This window comes from Protopterus annectens, chromosome 5.part0 (genome assembly GCF_019279795.1).
Source record: "Protopterus annectens isolate FY-2018-M chromosome 5.part0, PAN1.0, whole genome shotgun sequence".
In the NCBI taxonomy this organism is placed as follows: domain Eukaryota; kingdom Metazoa; phylum Chordata; order Ceratodontiformes; family Protopteridae; genus Protopterus; species Protopterus annectens.
In genome coordinates this window covers 405,347,777-405,358,885 of record NC_056735.1, presented here as the reverse complement: position 1 = coordinate 405,358,885, position 11,109 = coordinate 405,347,777, and positions in this window count along the sequence as shown.

The following is an 11,109-nucleotide window of genomic DNA, read 5'->3' as shown; positions in this document are numbered from 1 at the left end:
TTCAGTTAGGTTAACGCACTATAAGATTGTGATACTTTTGAGTGTGTATTTAGACAGATACATTCTAAGCATATTTTCAGTAATGTATTGCCCTCTGTAAATATTTTTCAGGAGGTGGAATTCTCTGTAGAAAAAAATGAGATTAAATTCTTTTCACTTGGGAAAAACTCTTGAAATGTGTTTAGTGACAGAAGGGACCAGAAGAGGCAGAAATGAACTTCTGTTGAATTCAGTATCAGTGGAAGACTGCAAACAAATATTCAAAGGAAGCTAGAAGTCAACCCCAAACCTAAAAAAAACATGCATTTATTATTCTATAATGCATAAAACAACAAAAGAAATAAAAAGAATATATCCAGTAGTAAACAGATTGTGACAGCACAATTAATTTTAACATTGCTTCATGATGGATTGTTCCTGCTTAAGTAACCTTATTTTTTCTATGAGGAAATAATGCCAGCTTGAATAAGTAACACAGGAACATAAGTTTCAGTGATGCCATTGATAAAATTAATTGAGCGGACTTAATGAAAGGATGCATAAGAATATGCAAAAATATTAACAGAAAAAGACCAACAGTATAGGGAGTATACCTTAGTGTTTGTTGCCCTTTAGAAACATGGCCTCTTCATCTTCTTACCCACCCCTTCTTCTTTCAGATTCATAGTAATTTCATTAATGGAAGATGAGTGAACTAGAAAATAAAGGAAAAAGTCTATCATGCATGCTGTTCAACAATAATTAAAAAAAACACATTTTTGTACTGGGCATATTCATCAGTGTGCATTGTCTGTGAATGACTTCAGATCCAACCATATAACTCATGATGCTGCCATAGGTTACTACGATACTGACAGGCTGCATAAAGTACCTTCTGGGCAGGATACAAACTATGTTGTGCTAGTATTACTCATCTCATGGCACTATGAGACATGGTCACTTTGGTTTACAGTGTTATGAATTGCTATAGCATGTGCTACCAGTCAGAGAAAGTACAGTTGTGTACACTTACCATAAATGTAGATGTTCGAGTGTATTCACTGTTGCAGTCATTACATTTGGGTTATCTTTTTGCAGGTAGCCCTCAGTCGGCCTGATTAACAAAGTCTTGGGTCCTGCATCAGTTGCTGTCTCTTCTTCCATAACATCGGGTCGTCAGGGGTATAAAACATGCAGCCGACATCATTACATCAGTATTTCTTGCCCCAGATGTCAGGTACCCCCCTAATGGGAAGCAAATCTATAAATATACAAGGCTATACCTCAAACAAAAAAGCAAATGCACTAAAAAGCTTTTAAGCATTGAAAGGGAGAGAAGAGATATAGCCAAACAAAGTCAAGGGGCTGGAGAGAGGGTAACCAGGACTGCAACAGTGAATACACTTAAACATCTACATTTATGGTAAGTGTACACAACTGTACTATGTTCTTCATGTTTCACTGTTGCAGTCATTACATTTGGGTAGATTCCCAAAGCTAAGGATGGGAGGAGGAATTTAGATAGCATTAGGATCAGCTATAAGGCCCTGCAAAACTGCAGTGGCAAAGCCAGCTCTGGATTTAGAGAAAATTGGCAAATGGTAATGCTTGGTGAAAGTATGTACAGAACTCCAGGTAGCAGCTTCTAGGATGTCCCTGGTAGGTACACCTCAGAGAAAGGCTCTAGAGATAGATGCAGCCCTGGTTGAGTTGGATCTGATCCCCTGTGGGACAGGTTTTCCATGGTGCTTATAGCAGAAGTGAATGCAATGGCCTATCCATTTGGAGATAGTTCACTTTGAAATAGCCTTCCCCTCTGTCCCTGCAGCAAATGCCACCAGCAGTTGTTCAGATTTCCTTTGAGGTTTAGACCTGTTCAAGTAGAATCTAAGTTGTCTGTGCACATCTAAGGAGTGCAGAATCCGTTTCCCTTTGTTCTGTGGATTAGGAAAGAAGGTAGGCAAATGAATGGACTGATTAAAGGCCACACTGGATACCACCTTTGGCATGAAAGAGGAACTGGTCCTGAGGGACACCCTGTCTGCATGAAAGATGATGAAAGGCTCCACTGCCATAAGGGCCTGTAATTCAGATACCCTTCTTGGTGAAGTGATGGCTAAAAGGGAAGCTGTTTTCCAAGAAAGGAATTTTAAATCTGCAGTAGCAGCTGGCTTGAAAGGAGGAAGGGTGAGTTTCTCCAATACAAAGTTAAGGTCCCAGGCTGGAGTTAGAGCTCTCCTGGGTGGTCTTAAATTTTTGGCCCCTCTGAGGAACTGCTTGGGCAGTGGAAGAGAGAAGAGGGGAGGTTCTGTGTTATAATGAGCTGAAATGGCTGAGGCATGAATTTTTATTGAGGAAAAAGACAGGCCCTTGTGAAGCATCTCAGTTAAGTATTGCAAAATCTGAGGTAAATTGGGCACTGCTGTGCTCATCCCTTGAGATTGGTTCCAGGCACAGAATCTTTTCCATTTTTCAGCATAAGATTTTCTAGTACTAGGCCTCCTTGCCTCTAAAATGACATCCATCACTGGTTTACTGAGGGATAGTAAAGGAGAGCTTAGGTAATTAGCCAGGCTGCTAGGTTCTGTGTTTGAAGCTGATGGTGCAGAATCTGGTTCTCCTGCTGAGACAGCAGGGTAGGAGTCTGAGGCAGGTGCCATGGAGCCAACAGTGACACACTGTGCTGGAGGGGGTACCAGTGTTGGCATGGCCAGGCTGGTGCAATCAAAATCATCCTTGGTTTGTCTTGTTTGATCTTTAGTAGTATTTTGGAGAGCAGAGACAGAGGAGGAAACTGATAGGTTTTTCCAGCTGAAGAACAGAACATCCACCTTCCAAGCTTGTCTGTGGGGAGTCCTTGCACAGCATTTTTCCAATTGATAGTTCTGGTGGGAGGCAAACAGGTCTATATCTGGGCTCCCCCATTTGCTTGTCAACATGTTGAAAATCCTTGGTTCCAGTTTCCACTCATGTGGTCCATAAGGGTTCTGTTTAGTCCATCTGCCAGTGTATTTAGTTTTCCTGGCAGGAATTGAGCTTGTAGATGTACTTGGTAGCTCAAGGCTGTGTTCCACAATGCCATGGCTAGTCTGCAGAGGGGGTAAGAATGTGTACCCCCCTGCTTGTTTATGTAGTACATAACAGTGGTGTTGTCCATCTTTACCATTAATTGTCCTGGAAGAATGTGGTCCTTGAAGGCTGTCAGAGCATTCTGTACAGCTAACATTTCTTTATGATTGATGTGAAAGTGCATTTGAATTGGATTTTATTTGACCTGAATGCACTTCCCTGCCAGGTGCACCCCTCCATGCATAGTCTGATGCGTCTGTTGTTAGGGTTTGGGCGGCAGGGGGTAGTGTATATGGTAGTCCCTTGTTTTGGTGGCAGGCCTCTGCCCACCAAAGGAACTCTAGGCGTAGACAGGGAATGATAGGAATCATTGCTTCTAGATCCTGAGACTGTTGACACCATAGGCTTTTTAGATACCATTGTAGTTTCCTCATATGCAGTCTTGCATATGGAATTAGAAGAATACAGGAGCCCATGAACCCCAAGGCTTGTAGTATTTGCCTTTCAGATAGCAGGGTTTTTGTGCCACTTGTTTGAAGTAGGTTGTCAAGTGAATTTGCTTCTCTGGCATGAGGAAAGCCATCTGGGAAGTTGTATTCAAGCTTGCTCCCAGGAATATAATTTGTTGACAGGGTAGCAGGTGTGATTTCTTTTCATTTATGGTGTACCCCAGACAGTTAGCACCCTCTGTACAAAAGCCAGATGATTCAAAAGTATGTCCTGGTTTTCTACCTGAATTAGACAATCGTCCAGGTATTGGTATATTTGAATATTTCTCTGCCTGCAAAATGCAGTGACTGGAGCTAGGCACTTTGTGAATACCCTGGGTGCAGTAGATAAGCCAAAGGGCAGTGCAGTGAACTGATAGTGTGTGTAGCCTGCTTTGGGTGTAGGCATCTTCTGCGATACTCCCTGATTTGGATGTGCAGGTATGCTTCCTTTAAATTTAGTGTTGCCAACCAGGTTTCTTTGCTTAGCTTAGGAAGCAACCGGTGAAGAGTCAGCATCTTGAATTTTGGAATCAACAAAAAGGTGTCTAGAGTAGGCAGGTCCAGGATAGGACGCCATGAATTGTCTTTTCTGGGTACCAGGAAAATCTCGAGTAGAAACCTTGTCCCTAGTTCTCTTCTGGTACCAATCGAATAGCCCCTATGCTTAAGAGAGAGAGTACTTGCTTTTGGGCCTCTGCCTACTGCTTTGGAGGTCGATCCGGCCAACCTCTTGGAGTTGGTGATGTGTGGAATTGAAATCTGTATCCTTGGGACACTATATTTAAAACCTATTTGTCCTGGGTAATGAGTCCCCAGTTCTTTGCATGAAGTGCAATCTTTCCCTCCCACAGAGCAGTCAGCTGAAAAGTGCTTGGAAGTTTTAAAAAGAAGTCATTGAGACAGTTTAACATAGGGAGGAGTTTTATTACTCCCAAATTTGGAAGTGGAGGCCCCCCACTGCTTAGTCCTGTGCGTCCCCTGGGACTGAAGCCTGAGTGCTCTGCTGGATCTGGGTTTGGACTGAGAAGGTCTGGAAGAGGCAGGAAAGGACCAATTCTTAGAAGGTCAATGCCTACTAAATCTTGGAGGTTGTACTTGCAAAAAATTTTTAACAGTTTGCATAGATGTAGCTTTTTCCTCCATCTTTTTAAGAACTTCTTCTGCCTTGTTGCCAAACAGGTGGCCCTGATTTAAGGGAGCATCCAGTAATTTTGCTTTAACATAATCTGGCAAGGATTGCTCCTTAAGCCAAGCATGCCTTCTAAGTACAGAACCAGTTACCGCAGCCCTGCAAGATGCCTCTAGTGAATCAAAACCACATTGCAATGTATGTTTACCAACTTGTTCAGCAGAATGCATAAAAATCCTGTAAATCCTTATTTTCAGCACAATCAGGAGTCAACATCATTTTCTGTTTAAGCAATCCAATACTATGCAGCAGATACTTTAACATATGAAACTGAGAATTCAAGGCTGTAATGGCCAAGGTTGCAGAAGTGTACACCTTCTTACCCCATCTATCCAGCGCCCTGGAGTCTCTGTCAGAGGGGGTAGCATTTTTGGCAGTAGTAGCTTTAATGCCCTTGGGTCCCTGTGAAATGTTTTCAGGATCCGCAAATGGATTTTTGAAAAGGAACTTGTGAGAGTCAGGAATCCTGTAATATCTGTCAGGTTTTCTGGAAGCAGGAGGTAAAGAGTCAGGGGCCATGCTAGATTCCAAAAAGGCATCATCAACGATGTCCATTACAGGAGGTATAGCTAAAGGCCTGTGCTGGGGCAGGGGTAAGAAATCCCTAAGCCTTTTTTTAGAATCAGAGAAATCCTGACTTTCCCAATGAAAAAGCTCCCTGAGAGGTTTCACCAAAAGAGAAATCCTCTGGGGGGGGGGGGGGGGATGCAAAGGGAATAGAGTCCTCAAGATCAGAATCCTCACAGGTAGATAAGGGTAAAAGGGGTCTGATGAAGTTTGGTCTGCGTACCTTACGAAAGCGCTAACATTGTGATTTTTACTGAGTGTTTTTGCAGTAAACAATGTGGTCCTTATTTTCAGCTGAGTGGTTTTGTTTTTTCTCAGATAAGGGTAAATCCTGGTCATCAGAGGAAACAGAAATTTCAGAATCCTGGTCAGACGTATCATAAGCAAACTCAGTCCTAGGTCTCTTAGAGAGGGAAGGTTGGCTTCCCCTGATTAAAATAATAAGCCAACCTTGTTTTTTAGGCATAGAGGCCTGACCATGCAGTCTGGGTGTCAGTTTTCTAAGCATGGTTTGAGTTTTAGGCCTTGAAGAAGATGGCGCCGGTTTAATATGCAAGTCAGTAGGCCTGAATACACCCTCAGAAGCTGGTGCCTGCACAGCGGCTCCTTACCCATCCAAGGTAGAGACATCCGCAGGTTCCACCATTGAAGCATCTCGTGGCATACCGAACTTCGAATGGGTCTCAGTAGAGGTCTGCAAATCTGAAGTAGCGGGTATCAGGGGCTGCGAAAGCACCTCACTGAGTACCGGCGAACTGGGTGGCCTGTCTCTGTCTTTATCTTTGCGTTTCTTCGAAATGTCGGTAGTCAGATGGCTCAACGAAGACATATCAGGATAATTGAACCGAGCACCAAATAATTTAGAAGCGCAAATATACCGACGATGGATAGTTTGTGGTTTAAATAAGGCACAAAACCGACAGCGAGGTACATCGTGGTCAAGGCCTAGGCAAGGAATACAGTATGAATGAAAATCTTTATGAAGTATTTGCTTTCCACAAAAAATGCAATTATTTACTTTTACTGACATTAGTTTAGAGCAAGAAAAAGTTTCCCCAACGGGGTACTTAGCTTTTAGTGGAAGACTTTGGTTCTGAAACTCGAAAACGAAAATTTCAGGAGTCAGCCGACCGGCACTTGCGAACTGCTTCTGCTTTGGGCACCGCACGGCAAGAAAGACTGATGTAATGATGACAGCTTCATGTTTTATACCCCTGATGACCTGACATCACAGAAGAAGAGACAGCAACAAGCGACGCAGGACCCAAGACTTTGTTAATCAGGCTGAATGAGGGCTACCTGCAAGCAGATAACCCAAATGTAATGACTGCAACAGTGAAACACGAAGAACATCTAATTATTTACTGTGCATTTCAATACAAAGTCTGTGCCTCCCATCTGCTTTTCTCTGAGCTGTCCTGCACCACCATGCTTGCTAACTGTATGAAATGTGGTCAGTTTGTCAGTTTACAGCCTATGTTTTGTGTTGCTGGTTGTCCCATGCTTCTCTATGAGTAGCTGCTGTAAATAAGGTCTCTCTATCAGTCTTTCTCATTGAAAGTACATTTGATTAATACATATAAACTTAACAGTTAGCATTACATTGAGATATACAGAATGAACTGTGAGAATCCAATATTAGCCATACCTATGTAAAAAATGTATATCAATTTGATGAGATGGTGTAATTATTTATACTAAACAAGTACACTAAGCAAATATAGAGAAGCAAGTCTGTTAAACAGAAGAGAAATTAACATTTTTTGTTTGATTGTTTGATCATCAACTTTGGGACGACTTTTTTGAGTTGAGGGGTGACAATTTGTGGAACTGTACAGGATGCCAAATGGCCTAGCTATGGTTCTGAGTGTTTTTAACCTTCTAAGGTATCATAACTAAAGACAGTTTGCTCTTGTACCATCTGTGTTTTTTTATCATATTTTACAGCAGAAGATAAATATCGGCTTCGCCAATGTCATGTATTTATGAAATTATACTCAGATGAAACAATAAAATAGCACTATCTCTGAATCTCCATAGCAATTTCAAAAAAACTGGAGTCAGAAAAATAAAAAAAATGGAACACTTATGTATCTTTCTGGAAAGCACTATGTTTGGAAGATACATAACATTTTCTGAACTTTCCCAACACTGACAATACAACAGTACAGTATACAGTGACCATTCATCAGTCGTTACATATCCTTACATGACTCTGTTTCAGAATAAGGGCAGTAATCCTTCTTAAAACTAAAACACAGAAACAGTCTCTATTCATCATTATATCTGGAGTAGCTCATGAAATCCTGTCAACAAAATTTCAAATAAATTATAGTTTTAAGAGTAAGGCTATTAATAAGTCATTTCAACTTTCGTAAATTTCCATTGGCTTTGATCTTTGGAATATGATTTTGGGACTCTGTAAAAATTCTATAATCATAGGCTCCTAAGTCATTACTTATTTTAATCCTCACCAACCTGATGAGTGTTTGGAGCTCATTCCCATAAGTAAATGATAGAATAAATTATCCTAAAGCATACTGTTGTATTTAGGTGGCAGAGCATTTACAAACTGCTCTTTCCAGTAGAGGGGTAGGTTTGAACCCAGGAGTAGATTTTCCATTTCCCATCCATTGGTTCAGGTTACGTTTGAATATGGTAATGGATGAAAAAGTCTTTACATGGATAGAAAGCCTACATCAAAGCAGGAGCAGTCTGTCTAACAAACATCTGTCCCTCCAACATGGTCTGTTTATGTTACAAACAAGATCTAAGTCCTTTGATCAGGTATGTCTAATGTTGTTAGACTTGTTGATGTGTAGCAAGTCTATCGCTACTGAAACAGATGATGCCTTATGAGCAAGGCAAAGATCACCACACAGTAATCATTAGGAGAATAAGTATAAAGATGAGGCTTTGAAGTGATCTGCATATTCCATTTGGTTTACACCTCTCACTCTTTTTTGTAAGGAACTTCTGTGAGTGCTCCAGTTATTGCACATGCCTGATAAAGTGCATACCAAAGGGAGCATTGCATTCTGTGATTGGTCTGATGAAGGCTGAGTACATCAACATAATGACATCCTTGGACATGGAGGCCATACCCTTGATAATGAGTTGCACAATTTTAAGGTCAGAAAAGGATATTATATTAAAGTAATACGCTTGGCTAAGTCTAAAACAGAAGACAAGAAAGGAACTGATTAACTACTAAAGGCACAGGAGTGTTGCAGAGAATGTCACTTTCCCACAAATAAAAGCATTCTGTGATAATTTCCTTAGAGTATTCAGAAGCAAGTGAAAATATGCTTAAATCTGCAGATAAACATACTACTTACATTTCTGTCACTTGCATCTCCCATTTAATTTACACGAAATTCAGTAAAGTTTCAGAGGAATGCAAAAACATTCTTTTCATGTTTGAGATTCCTGTAGAAGTATTAGTGATCTTCCTAATATTATAAAATATAGCAATCTGTATAAAAATGTGATAAGTTTTAAATTATGTTTTATATTATGTATAATTATGTTATGTATTATGTTGGTGTCATCATTAAGAGCTATAACCAACAATCTAGAACATTCTGATGTTTTCCATTTGCAGTTCTGCTCATTCAGTCTCAACAATGAACCAAGGGCACTAAAGAACTAGGTCCAAACAAAAACAAAACAATGAATATTTTATGGTAACACTCCATTTTACTGGGCTGCGTCTGTTTTATAAAGCTACAACAGTGAGCATGGGGGTGTCTCAAATGGTTCCTTTAACTTCATCCTTCCTTCTTTGTATCCATTTCCTTTCTTCTAGTCCCTGTTATCTGCAGCTCTTCTTTGAGGAAATGACTTACTGCTTAGCCTGGTTGCCTTCATTTATCGTCTGCTCCTTCCTCTTCGGCTACCACCTTTTTGAACTCCATCTCATCATCTTTTACTCATTCTTCTGCTCTTCCTCTCTTCCTCCCTTCTCACATTTCTGTTTGCTCAAGCTTTTCTTCTTTTCTTGCTCTCTGTTTTAGTCATAATTAATGGCACCCCTTTGATATCATGTCCTTTTCTGACATTAGAAAGCACTTTTCCCCCAGATTTCACCATCTTAAGTATTTCCAGTCCCTCAACCGTATTTTTCCTGCTAAAGACTATGATGAACCTTCAACCCCCACTGAAGTGCTTTGTTTTCCCTTTCCTAGATAGTAAGTTATACCTTGTGGTCCTTTAATCAAATTTTGTTAACAAATCAAGGAAGTCCAGAAGCATCTTGTTACCTAAGTTGTTTGTATCTTACTACCTGTTCTTTTGTGAGGATCACCAAGAATGGATCTGAACAGAGATGCAGAAGAAGGTGTTTTAGTAATTTAATCTGTAATAATATGCTGTCTTGGGTGTCCCTGAAAAAGAATTAATTTGTTCCCACACTAGGCCATTGATTTTTATGGTACTTCTATCCTTTATTAGTGCTAACCTGCTGAAATTTTGGGAAGTCACTGTCTATGTTGTGAGGATGGATGCTTAGGATTCAGATGTAATACTCTATTCAGATTTTCCTTACACCAGGGTTTGTTTTCTTGCTGTTGCTAACAATCTTACACTGACTTTATGTTAGATAGCTGCAGGAATAAATGCTTGTTGGGATAGAAGTACTTTTTGTAAGTAGGTAAACTGTAATGCAACTCAACTGTTTCTGTTTCTGTTTCCTGCTCCAATCACACTAAATAGAAGCATTGATTTTTCACTGTTTTACTACCGCTGTTCCTGGGGTGTTATCTGAACTTCCCCATCTCCTTCACATACACACAAAAATGTTTACTAGTAGTTATCATCCAGTTGTTAGTTTTTAATATTGTAAAACAAACTCAATTAGTTATTTCTGTTAAGAAAATATGCTGCTAACTCTCCAGGGATATCTTTGTCTGATCTCCTGCCAGGAGCAGCATTTTCTGTTCTGTCTTCATTCTACTCGGCATATTGGCATTTCTTAATTTAAAATGGATTTGTGTGAGTTCAGTATGCAGTTAACACTGCTAACAGACTTATTACATTTCTTGACAACATTTTATTTAAAATTTAACCCCTGGAAGAAACAAAAACATATCTGCATCTACAAACATCTGTTCCATTTCAGTGTATTTCTGCATATGATGACAAATGTGTAAATAAACAATGATAACAACTGCAACTGTGCATCTGTGCTTCTGAGCTTACATAGTAACAGGTCGTACACTTGGACAGGCTGACCAGCAGAGAGAAAGGTGACAGTTGAGGTTTAGTACAGAAAAGATGCAGCACAATCCTGGTGTCAAGTACCTGCTGGGGGGAACAGAACTGCAGACAACAGAGCAGAAAAATGATTGGGGATTTCAGTCTCACCTGGACTGGGTCACCAAGGACAGAGTGATAGTGTTAGAAACAAACAGAATACTAAGGAGAAAAAATTCAAAAAGAGAAGCAATGGTCTTACTCTTAATGTTTCTAGTACAGGCCTCACTTTAAGTGCTGTGTATAGCTCTGAAAGCCATACAAGGAGACAGATAGGCTGCTGGAAGGAGTCCAGAGGAAAGTTACCACAGAGTTCCATGGAATGGAGGGGAAATTATATGACTATAGGCTAGAGGCACTGGAATGATTCTCACTGAAGACAAGAAAAAAGTGAGGAGGAATGATATGGGTATGTATGATCATATCAGGGAGTTGTGAAGAGATCATCCTGAACCAAAGGATACAAGATAGAAGAAAGGAGCACATGAAGGAGACTGTAGGGCCTAAATGCTACATAAATCTGAGAAAGTACTTCTTCATGAAAAGGGTTTTGAACCCATA